Raw genomic sequence first — 11,565 nt, forward strand, 5'->3', positions numbered from 1 at the left:
ATTATGTGGCTACTTGTTCCGTCTCGCCTCTGTTGATGATCATGCAGATGGTTTCGTACATCATGTACTGGGGGCATTGGAACCTAATCTGTCATTGGTGTCTAATGACATGTGTTTCTCCCAGAGCATGATTCTTCTATCTAGTGAAGGTCTCTTGGGAGTCATGTTTGCGTATGACCCATGAATAGGATCTGAGGAGAGTTCTTTTCTTATGTCAACCAGGTCAACAAATGAAACAAGGAGTCCCAAGGATAGTTTGTTCTTGTGTCAACCTCATTAAAAAATGAAGCAAGGGCCTGAGGATAGTTTAATCTTGTGTCAACCTCGTTAAAAAATGAAACAAGGATCCTGGAGCATAGTTCCTTGTCTTGTGTCAAGCTCATTACAAAATGAAACAAAGAGTCTTGAGGAAAGTTCTTGATCTTATTTCAACCTCGTTAACAAATGAAACAAGGGTTATGAGGATAGTTCTTTTACTCTGTCAACCTCATTAAAAAATGAAACAAATCCCTTTCCATCGAGTCTTTTCTTAAGATCTCATAAAATCCAAGTCGAGTCTTTCTAAGATCTCGAAAGTGAACCTTCATTCCATCCACCTCGTTGAATGCAATGAAGCTTGTGGGCATGTACCTCTAATTATGTCATTATGCTGGGGGCATGCGAATTTATAACAAGCATAGGTTTTCATTTCAAGCTTGTGTAAACATGAAACCGAATCCAAGCAGAGTTCTCCATGGTTCAAGCTTGTGTAAAAATGAACCCATACCCAATTTACATCTTGTGATTGTTGTTTTTGTCTGCTAAATTCTACTAAATGAGCCTTGGTTGTTTCATTCCATCGCCACCATCTCTTTGGCCAATCATATGCTTTCACTTGGTTGTTTTTTCCTTTCCTAAGGAACCGCAGCGATGAGTGGTTTTATTAGCCAGCCTCTTGACCATTACATGTTTTTAGCAATTCCACCATTGCTGGAACCAGTTGCTACCCTTTATACCACTCGTTCCTCCAAGATGAGTCTCCTTTAAGCTCTTTTGTGACTTGTAAAAGATGAAAATATTGCCAAGTATTTTTCCCTTTTTGACTCGTTAAAGAGAATAAAAATGGAGGTCTACTTTTAGCACTTTTTCGACCATTTAAAGACAAAAAGATTGTCGAGTTTTCCCTTTTGACTCATTAAACAGAATAAAAAGGCAGTCTACTTTGAGCTCTTTTCCGACCGTATAAACACGAAAATATTGTTGGAATTTTGTCATTTCAGGTTCAATATTGGTTACGAAATGGCATGTCTTCGATCACTTTCTACTCTTTCAGATTGAGGTCACTAATGATGAAAAGTACTCCTTGATCATAATGATCAACTGGTTGTCTCGCGTATTATTTTCTACTTTTTTGGGCTCGAGGGACACAAATCTATGAAAAAGGACCCCCCCAGAGTTTTCTTTTCTGTGTCTTTTTCAAACTCTCCAAACATGCAAAAGACTCTGAGTTTTACCTATGTCGGGCTCGTTAAACCCTGACGACATTGGACTCGTCACCATAATGAGACTCGAGCTTCTCCTCCCTAGGGCTCGTTAAACTATTACTAAGTTGGATTTGACCAAAGGTCGAACTTATATTACAAGCATATGCTATCCCCTTCAAGCTTGTTTCCAAAAATAATTGGGGTACTCGCCAGTAATGGTGGGGGAAAATTTGGAAGTTATCATTGGAACATCGACACTTTTGCTTCTTATTGGGTTGGGATATCCATACATCGTCATTTGGCCTTCCGAGGTTTTGGGTTGCCATTTAGCCTCATTCCATCTGATCCATGTTGTCTCCATTAAGCCTCCGATCCCTTGGTACCTGAATGCTGCCACCCTCTAGAGTCGTGTCACCAATATGTTCAAGAGTATAATCTTTCTGCAGTTCACACCCTTACCTCCTCCTCTGATACTTTGTTTCACCATCTACCACTTGTCCCTTATCTTGTGTCATTGATGGGGAAACATTATGGCCCTCCTGCGATAGTTTGTCTCTTGTCGACATCAGCTCATTATCCAAGAGATTGGTCCAGAGATCCCCTTTGGTACCTTGGAGCTTGCATGCCTCAATGGCAAGTTCTTCGTGCCTGACGATCGACATTCATCATTGGTCATCGATTGGGTGATTCCACAAGTGTTCAAATTTAGCTCATTCTTCACACTTCGTGGATTGTACTAGAAAATACCTTGAGATCCATTGGCATTATTGGTGGTTTCTCTCGTGCTTGTTAACGGTTTTCATCATTAACCGGTAATCAAGCGGCTTTCTATCATGCTCGACTTCAGCACATCTGTTTGCATGCTAGAATTTGTACTATGATCGGTTGGGTTTCAAGACCCCAGACTAACATTACACATGTTTAGGCTATGTGGATTGGTTCGTGATTACATATAGGACTCTTTGATGGATGGCTATGACCATACCTTTGTTATTATATATGCTCTTATCAACTGGGTGGCTGTGTCCATGCCACAGGCCAAGATTGTATGTCTTTTGGATGGTTATGCCCATGCCTAGACTACATGTATTTCACTATCAGAGATATCAATTGTACTTGCGCCTGCAGGTTCTTCCAAGTGGTGTTCCAATTCAGACAGTTTCATAAATCATTTCACCCCTCCCACTCTCTCGGGCTTCATACTTTAGGGAGCATCTGTTACACAGTATTTTGTCACTGCCTTCACCCCAGTCCTTCTACTGTGTCATGTGTCTAATAAAACATGCTCATATTAAACAAATTCTCTCTTATGTTTCCAATTGACCCTCTTTTCCTAAGTTTTCAGCCTCGTCGCGAGAATACACTTAATATACGCGATGGACCCTTGTCATAAATAGTCCTGTCATGACCATGTCGCAGGAGTATACCTATTTCCCATGACGGACAGATTTCAAGCCCTGGCACGAGGCTATTATCTATCTTTATCAATGGTCGATCTGCATGCATTACTTCCTAGCGATGCCAGCGCTAAAGCTTAGTTGACGACCAACGATGATCTAGATTGGGCGAATTCATTCCAACAGTCGACCTTCTGGATGTCTCTAGACCTAGTTGTTGGGTAAGTTTGGGTCACCCTTCTCCCTCTGGCATGGTAGTTCTATCTTTTGTGCTGCTTGCCCTGAGGATAAGCTCCCTCTCCCTCATTTCATGGAGACTAATTCTCCTATAAAATCACTCACCATTTCTATCATCTACTAGTTCTTTTGGTTGTACAGTGCTGCTACTACTTTTGAGTTTGGTAGATAGTTTTGGTGTGAGTGTGACACATGTGGGATTGCTATATAGTTTGAAAGAAAGTGTGGAGTGCCCTTAACCTTGTGTTAAAGCTTGTGATAAGAGAGAGAGATATATTGCTATTTGGGAGACCCATCTTTGAGAGTGAATTCTTGAAGAAACACACTGGTTGGACCCTTTGAGAAGGCTTGCAACACCAAGACTTGGTTGTAAGCTTTGATCTTGATTTATTATTAATAGAATCAATTATGATTTCTTATATCTTGTATGCAATTTACTTGATATCTCATGATTTCTTGACTTTATGAGTAAACAGATCATTGTTGTTTCTCGGCTATGTGCTCTGTTGTTTTTTTGTGGTGTTTCAGGTTGATCTCTCATTAAGGAGAAGGAAACGGAAGCTGGAGCAGCGCAATAGAACTTCATCAACCATCGGTTTGAGGTATGCCTCCAATGATTACTATTTAAGGGAATTAATTGTTGTTTTGTCCTTGATATGACTAGACCCACTCTAGGGCTAGAGTGGTTGCCTCTGTCTGCAGAGGGAACACTTTCCTGCATCACAAGAGTAATTATTAATAGGGACTGTCGAGGGCATTCATATTTCATTGTCAGAGGTGAAATTCTTGGATTTATGAAAGATGGACCACTGCGAAAGAATTTTCCAAGGATGTTTTCATTAATCAAGAATGAAATTTGGGGGCTCGAAGAAGATCAGATATTGTCCTAGTCTCAACATAAACAATGCCAACCAGGGATCGATGGATCTTGCTCTAAAAACTCTGGCAGCACCTTCTAAGAAATCAAATTGTTTGGGTTTCATGGGGATTATGGTCGCAAGGCAGAAACTTAAGGGAATTGACAGAAGGTCACCACCAGGAGCGGAGCCTGCAGCTTAATTTCACTCAACACGGGGAAACCTACCAGGTCCAGACATAGTAAGGATTGACAGATTGAGAGCTTGTTCTTGATTCTATGGGTGTTGGTGCATGGCCATTCTTTGTTGGTGGAGCGATTTGTCTAGTTAATTTCGATAACAAATGAGACCTCAGCCTGCTAACTAGCTACATGGAGGTTCCCCTTCATGGCCAGCTTCTTAGAGGGACTATGGCTATCTAGGCCATGGAAGTTTGAGGCAATAATAGGTTTTTGATGCCCTTAGATGTTCTCGAGTGCATGCATGCTACACTGATGCAGCCAATGAGTTTTTATTCCTAGTTCGAGAGGATCGGGAAATATTCTCAAATTGCATCGTGATGGGGATAGACCATTGCAATTATTGGTCTTCAATGAGGAATTCCTAGTAAGCGTGTGTCATCAACTCATGTTGAATACATCCCTGCCCTTTGTACACACCGCTTGTCACTCCTACCAATTGAATGATCTGGTGAAGTGTTCAAATTGCATCGACATTGGTGGTTCGCTGCCATCTACATTGTGATAAGTTCATTGAACCTTATCATTTAGAGGAAGGAGAAGTCGTAACAAGGTTATCGTAGGTGAACTTGTGGTAGGATCATTGATAGCAGGGGTTTTCTTTTTTGGTTTGGGTTGGTTGGGTTTCGATTGCAATGTGGGACTGTGTGGTGTGTCTCTAAGGGATCGGGTTTGGTGTTTGGCAGGAACACAGTTGGTTGCTTGTCTTGAGGTAACGCTTGTTTTTTCATGTCTGTGCTTGCATGCCATGCTTGTGCTTTTCCAACCCATCCTTTCCTTTTCTTTCCCCCACAATGTTTTTGTAGGGGGTTCGGAAGCTTGTTTCTTGGGAGCCCTTCCGATTATCTGTTCAGCTGGGCATGGTTGCTACAATTGAGGTGCTTGGGAAATACGATGGATAAATTTAGACTCATTCGTAGCAGTGGTGCTCGGTCTTTTGTTTGTTGGAAGGCATGGGCCAAGGGTGTGGGCTTCCATAGTTGGTTCTCTCGAAAAGCTAGCGGTGGTTGATGTGTTGCTTGGGTGATATTTTTCACTAGTGGTTGGGTTGAGGGAGTGGTTGTGCGTGAGCTTGGTAGCTCAAACCTTCCTTGATATGCCCTCACAGAAGGGTTGGGTGTCCAGGTAACGAAAAACCCCTCCCTTGGTCTGAGCTCCATCGAGATCACAATTTTCCCCTCCAATGGGCATGAGGTTCGCAATCTTGTCTCGTGCCTTTACTGTCGAGGGAATTCCTCATCCTCTCATGAGCCACTCCCCTTCTAAGGAAAAAAGAAGTAGCGGGTTGTGTCTTTGTTCCTCCCTTTGGATTGTGCACTTTTTGTGGGACTTGGTCATTTCTTTGTTTCCTGGTGTGCGCTTTGCGGACATCCCTCTCTTTAGTGGCCTTGCACCATCGATGTATTTGTGGCCCGTGGATTTCTCCAGCATTGATTGTTGTCCTGTGACAACTCCTCTTTGGAGTTTGATTCTTAACCCCCATTGACGTTCTCGTTGGAAAGGTTGTTTGGTGTTTTGTACATGGAGGGGTGCAATAGTGGGGTGGGTTTGTTATTAATAGTCTATTTGTTGTTTGAAGCCTTGTGCTGGGTTAGGGGGTTGTTTAACTCTCAATAACATGCTCAAGACATTGGTCTCATCGCGGCCCTTATCTTTTCTAGTGGTCAAGTATAGGTTGTGATTTATTTGCTTGGCTGTTTGAGTGTTGTTTGTTATGTTGTAAGCTATAAAGGGTGTTGTTCCGTAATGTATGTGGGAGGGTGTGAAGAGGTGGGATGCTTTTTGATTGGGTGCCTTGTTTGGTTTATTTTCGGTTAGCGAACATCTACTCGGCGTGTTGTTGAGCTTCTCTCTTTTCTTGGGATCTTTGTTTCTTTGGTGTTGTTTTCTTCCCTTCTTCCTTTTTCCCCTAGCTTTATGGAGAAGAAGGGGGATTGCTATGGGTTGGTGTTCGGGAAGGATAAAAAGTAGTGTGAGTTCCCGGGGTTGCCACCATAGTCCTTCTTGATCACCATCCCCTACAGTTCCCCACTTTTTGCGAAGGCACGGGGTTTGGTAAGCTTGTTCTCTATTTGAGCCTCCCATTCTAAGCTGGTAGCCACATTTGATATCTATTTCTTTCATGTTGTTTTCTTCCCTTCTTGCTTTTGGCCCCTAGCTTTATGGAGAAAAGGGGGTATTGTTGTGGATTGGTGTTCAGGAAGGACGAAAAACAGTGTGAGTTCCAAGGGTAGCTACCCTAGTCCTTCTCGATCATCATCCCTTGTAGTTTCCCCTGTTTTTGAAAAGGCACGGGGTTGGGGAAGCTTATTCTCTATTTGAGCCTCCCCTTGTGAGCTGGTAGACAGGTTTGATATCTCTCTTTCTTTCATGTTGTTTTCTTCCCTTCTTCCTTTTGGCCCCTAAATTTACGGAGAAAAGGTGGGATTGTTGTGGACAGGTGTTCGGGAAGGACGAAATGTAGTGCAAGTACTAGGGTGGCCACCCTAGTCCTTCTCGATCATTGGTCCCTACAGTTCCCCCTTTTTGCTAAGGCACGGGGTTGGAAAAGCTTGTTCTCTATTTGAAGCCTCCCCTTGTGAGATGGTAGCCACGATTGATATCCGTTTCTTTCATGCTGTTTTCTTCGCTTCATCATTTTGGCCCCTAGCTTTACAGAGAAAATGTGGGATTGTTGTGGATTGGTGTTTAGGAAGGATGAAACAAGTGCGAGCTCTGGTGGTGGCCACCCTATTCCTTCTTAATCACCATCCCCTTCAATCCCCCCTTTTTGTGAAGGTACGGGGCTTGGGAGGCTTGTGCTTTGTTTGAGCCTCCCCTTGTGAGTTGGTAGCCACATTTGATATCTATTTCTTTCACCTTGTTTTCTTCCCTTCTTCCTTTTGGTCCCTAGCTTTATGGAGAAAAGGGGGAATTTTTGTGGACTAGTGTTCATGAAGGATTAAAAGTAGTGCGAGCTCCCGAGGTGGCCACCCTAGTCCTTCTTGATTGCTGTTCCATCCATTTCCCTCTTTTTGCAAGGGCGTGGGGCTCGAGAGATTGTTCTATGTTTGATCCTCCTCCTGTGACGGGGCTAGACACCTTTGTTTCCCTTTCTTTCATGCATTTTTCTTCCATTCCTCGTTTTGGCCCTTAGCCTTACATTTGTTGTGGGGGTGCCCCTATTCATTATTGTGGCGGATTTTTTGGTAATACATGGAAATGACTCTTGGCAACGGATATCTTGGCTCTTGTTACAATGAAGAATGTAGCGAAATTTGATACTTAGTGTGAATTGCAGAATCTCGTGGATCATTGAGTTTTTTAACACAATTTGCACCAGAGATCTCGGTGGAAGGCACGTCTGTCTGGGCATCACATCCCATTCAAACGCGCTCCGTGCAATATGTTAGGGAGAAGCGAAGCTGGTTTTCCGTGCCCAATGTGGTGTGGTTGGCTAAATACCTCAAGTGATGTTTCATGGCGTGTGTTGGCAAGTGATGATCTTGTCCCCTTGGATGGGCAGTCAGCGTTAGCTGATGTAGGTTTTCTGTGGCATCGCTCGAACTTGCTTTGCTCTCTCTTGTCCTCCCATTGGGTAGGGCATATTTAGCTCCAACTTTACGACCTCAACTCAAGTGAGAACACCCATTAAGTTTAAGAATATAATTAAGCAGAGGAAAATAAACTTACAACGATTCCCGTAGTAGCGGCGAGTGAACTAGGAAGAGCCCAGCATGAAAATCGGGCGGCAGCATCGCTTGAATTATAGTCTGTAGAAGTTTCCTCAGTGGTGAACCTGGGCCAAGTCCCTTAGAAGGGGGCGCCTGAGAGGGTGACATCCCCATTAGGTTGGGACCCTACCACATCACGAGGCATTGTCGGTGAGTCAAGTAGTTTGGGAATGCAGCCCTAATTGGGTGGTAAATTCCATCCAAGGCTAAATATGGGTGAGAGACTGATAACGAACAAGTACAACGAGGGAAAGATGAAAAGGACTTTGAAAAGAGATTTAAAGAGTGCTTGAAATTGCTAAGATGGAAGTAGATGGAGGTTGTCGATGCGTCTCGGTCGGATGTGGAACAACTCAAGCTGGTCCGCCGCTCGACTTGAGGTGCAAACCAATACGGGTTGCTACATCGTCACAAGTGCAGGTGGATTATTTCCTATCGGTTTTCCATTTCGGTGGTCGAGGAATGAAGCGTGTTCCCTTGTGGTGGTCCATGTGCACTTTCGTGCTCGTGGTGTTGGCTGGCGGGCTTTCCATTCGACCCGTCTTGAAACATGGACCAAGGAGTCTAACATGTGTGCAAGTCGGTGGGTTTGAAAACCTGCCAGGTATAAGGAAGCTAACAGGCGAGATTCCCTCTCTGGGGGAGTCCATTATCGCCCAAACTTGAGCTTATGCAAAGGGTTCAAGTGCAAGCACACCTATTGGGACATGAAATATCATGAACTATGCCTGAGCAGGGCAAAGCCAAAGGAAACTATGGTGGAGGCTCGTAGTGATACTGACGTGCAAATTGTTCGTCTAACTTGGGTATAGGGGCTAAAGACTAATTGAACCATCTAGTAGCAGGTTGACTCCGAAGTTTCCCTCAGGATAGCTAGAGCTCATGCGTGAGTTTTATCGAGTAAAGAAAATTATTATAGGCATCGGTGGCGTAACGCCCTTGACCTATTCTCAAACTTTAAATAGGTAAGAGGGTGCAGCTACTCCATTGAGCTACATTGTGGAATCGAGAACTCCAAGTGAGCCATTTTTGGTAAACAGAACTGGCGATGCAGGATGAACCGAAAGTCAAGTTACGGTGTTGAATTTCATGCTAACCTAGATCCCACAAAGGGTGTTGGTTGATTAAGACAGCAGGCTGGTGGTCATGGAAGTCGAAATCAACTAAGGAGTGTGTAACAACCCACCTACCGAATCAACTAGCATTGAAAATGGATGGTCCTGAAACACGCAATCTATACTCGACCGTCGGAGCAATCGCTTGGCTCCGATGAGTAGGAGGACGTGGGGGTCATTGAGAAACCTCGAGTGTGAGCTTAGGTGGATCGACCCCCAGTGGAGATCTTGGTGGTAGTAGCAAATACTCAAATGAGAACTTTGAAGACTGAAGTGGGGAAGGTTCCATGTGAACAACACGTGGACATGGGTTAGTTGATCCTAAGAGATGGGGAAGCCTTGTATCAAGGGTGCACTCTACACGAGCATCGAAAGGGAGTTGGGTTAATATTCCTAAATCAGGACATGGCAGAGGGCAGCAATGTTAGGAAATCCAGAGATGTCATCGAGGGCCCCGGGAAGAGTTATCTTTTCTTTTTAACAGCTTTCCCACCCTGGAATCGGTTCACCTGGAGATAAGGTCCAACAGCTAGAAGAGCACTGCATGTCTTGCAGTGTCGGTGCGCCCTTGGTGGCCCTTGAAAATCTAGAGGACCAAGTATCGTTCATGCCCAGTTGTACTCATAACCGCTTCAAGTCTCCAAGGTGAACAATCTCTGAACAATAGAACAATTTAGGAAAGGGAAGTCGGCAAAATGGATCAGTAACTTCAGGAAAAGGATTGGCTCTAAGGGCTAGGCCTAGGGGTCTACGTCCTCAACTTATGGGTTGTCAGCAGTATGCCCAAGCTACTCTCATGGCGAGGGTGGGTAGTTGCATGCCAATTGGGCTACGGGTGTAGAATGCCCCCTACCATGGGATTATCCCTAAGTGTTGAACAGTGGACTTAGAACTAGTATGGACAAGGGGAATCTGACTGTTTAATTAAAACAAAAAATTGTGATGGCCCCTACAGATGCTGACGCAATGTGATTTCTTCCCAGTGCTCTAAATGTCAAAGTGAAGAAATTCAACCAAGAGCAGGTAAACGATGGGAGTAACTATGACTCTCTTAATGTAGCAAAATGCCTCGTCATCAAATTAGTGACACGCATGAATTGATTAACAAGATTCCCACTATCCCTATCTATTATCTAGTGAAACCACAACCAAGGGAATAGGCTTGGTAGAATCAGTGGGGAAAGAAGACCCTGCTGAGCTTGACTCTAGTCTGACTTTGTGATATAACTTGACAGGTGTAGAATAAGTGGGAGCCATTTTCAGTGCAAGTGAATTACCACTAATTTTAACATTATTTTACTTATTCTGTGGGGTGGAGATGGGGCATTGCCCATGTTTTTGGCCTTAAGGCACGTTTTGGCAGGTCGATCTGGGTGGAAGACATTCTTAGGTGGGGAGTGTTACACAGTAATTTGTCATTGTCTTCACTCCAGTCTTCCTACTGTGTCATGTGTCCAAGTCATACATGCTCATGTTAGACAAATGCTCTCTGATGTTGCCAAATGACCCATTTTTCCAAAGGTTTTTGCCTCATCGCGTCTGTTGGCTAAATAAACGTTCTGAAGGGAGCTCCAAAATAGTCTAGAAGCGCTGCCATCATGGAAGTACATGTGATTCCCACGATGGTCCAATTTTATGTGCTAGTGCAATTGTAGCTTGTAATCTTCCGTGATGACCTGACTATCTCCATTATTCAATAGCGATTTCAGTGCGACAGACCAGTTATGTGCCTGTGATGATCCAGATTGGCCATATTTGTTCCAATAGTCGGCCTTCCATATGACTCTAGACCTGGTTGTGGCCTAGTTTATGTCACCCTCCTTTCTCTGGCATGGCTATTCCGTCATTTGTGCTACCTTCCTTGGAGATAAGCCATCCTCCCACCTTTCATGGAGACTCCTTCTCCTATTTAAACTCTCACCATTGCTATGTGCTACTAGTTTTGGAGTTCTTAGTTTTTGGAATGGGTTACTGGTAGTGATGTTAGTGTTTGTGAGTTTGCTAGATAGCTGGTGTGAGTGTGACAAGTGTGGGATTGTTGATATCTTGAGGAAGGTTGTGAAGTGCCCTTAATCTTATGTAAAACTTGTGAATGAGAGAGACTTGTGTATTGGGAGATCCATCTTCAAAGAAGGAATGCTTGAGGAACATGCTGGCTGGACCCTTCTGAGAAGGCTTGTGACGTTAAGACTTTGGTTGTAAGCTTACTCTTATTTCATTATTAATGCAATCAATGATGTTTTCCTATGTCTTGTATGTAATGTACTAGATAGCTCATGACTTCTTGACTTTGTGAGTAAATAGATCATTGTTGTTCTGGTTACGTGCTTTGTTGTATTTCCTTTGCATTGTTTCAGGTTGATTACTCATTAGGAAGCGAAAGCTGGAGCAGCACAACGGAACTCCATCGACCACCGGTTGAGGTAGGCCTCCAACCATGACTGTTTAAGGAAAACTATTGTTGATTTGTCCTTGTTTGTGACTAGACCCACTCTAGGGCTAGAGGGGTTGCCTCTGTCCGCAGAGGGAACACTTTCCTGCATC

General features: G+C 43.8%; 1 non-coding gene and 2 pseudogenes across 1 annotated transcript; all 3 read left to right on the plus strand.

Moving 5' to 3' along the window:
• Nucleotides 1-3,539: 3,539 nt before the first annotated feature.
• On the plus strand, nt 3,540-4,779 carry LOC149191682 (18S ribosomal RNA; annotated as a pseudogene).
• Nucleotides 4,780-7,396: 2,617 nt separating this feature from the next.
• LOC149191683 (5.8S ribosomal RNA) lies at nt 7,397-7,550 on the plus strand. The gene has a single exon (XR_016255343.1). It is a non-coding gene; the product is annotated as a 5.8S ribosomal RNA (ribosomal RNA).
• A 269-nt stretch (nt 7,551-7,819) lies between these two features.
• Nucleotides 7,820-9,683, plus strand: LOC149191684 (25S ribosomal RNA; annotated as a pseudogene).
• Nucleotides 9,684-11,565: the final 1,882 nt, after the last annotated feature.

The sequence above is a fragment of the Pinus tabuliformis genome, chromosome 2_2, assembly GCF_031772625.1.
Source record: "Pinus tabuliformis cultivar Carrire ecotype Pingquan chromosome 2_2, CPIR1, whole genome shotgun sequence".
NCBI lineage: Eukaryota > Viridiplantae > Streptophyta > Pinopsida > Pinales > Pinaceae > Pinus > Pinus tabuliformis.